Source organism: Aplysia californica, unplaced genomic scaffold, assembly GCF_000002075.1.
Source record: "Aplysia californica isolate F4 #8 unplaced genomic scaffold, AplCal3.0 scaffold00464, whole genome shotgun sequence".
NCBI lineage: Eukaryota > Metazoa > Mollusca > Gastropoda > Aplysiida > Aplysiidae > Aplysia > Aplysia californica.
The window spans coordinates 624,479-625,368 of NW_004797734.1; positions in this window are offsets into that span (position 1 = coordinate 624,479).

An 890-nucleotide genomic window follows, 5' to 3' on the forward strand; every position below is an offset into this window, starting at 1 on the left:
GGAGCTGTTCTTGGCTTTCTATTCAACCACAGTAATAAATTAAATTATAATAAGTGTCCGTATTTCTGCATGTACATTTATTTTATAAGCATGTAGGCTAGGCCTTTGTGAAACCCACCCCCTCCCCCAGATCAGAAAGGAGAGAACTTGATTAAATGTTTGTTTGTTTATTTAATCTTTTACGCATTTATTTAATTATTTTATTTATTTATTTATTGTTAACGCCTTAAAGCTCAAGAGATAGCCAGCAGAAACACATGAGATAATTGTAACAGATGTCCAAAAGTCCAGCTGAAGACTTTAGAAAGTCATCACAAGGACCATTAGAGAAAAGATCATGGCACCACGGCAACAACTATAAAAGATTTTTTTTTTTAATCGATGGGCAGAACATTTTTAAAAGATTTTGAATAGACCATCCCAACCAAATGAATTCAACTTTAACGAAGTACAGCCAGAGAAAGAATTGAACATAACCACAGAGAAAATAACCATGTCGGAAATTGCATCTACTGTCAGGAAAATGAAGAGTAACAAAAGTCGACGGGACGACAAAATCCCCGCTGAGACGCTGAAAACGATTGGAAAGGAAGGTTATGAGATATTACTTTTGTTAAGCAATGAAGTTCTTGAAAAGAATATTACACACCTATGGCATGGAAAAGGGGAAACATAACAAAACTAGCTACCAAAATAAAGAGAGATTGGAGAGGAATAACGGTTTCATGGTTGCCTGGAAAACTATGATGCGCTAAGCTATTATCTTGTCTCGTATCAGAACAGCAATAGATGAGAGACTGAGAGAGGGACTGGCGGGATGTCGACTGGAGAGATCATGAACAGACCAACTATTTGTTCTATTATTATTATTATTATTAGACTGAGAGAGG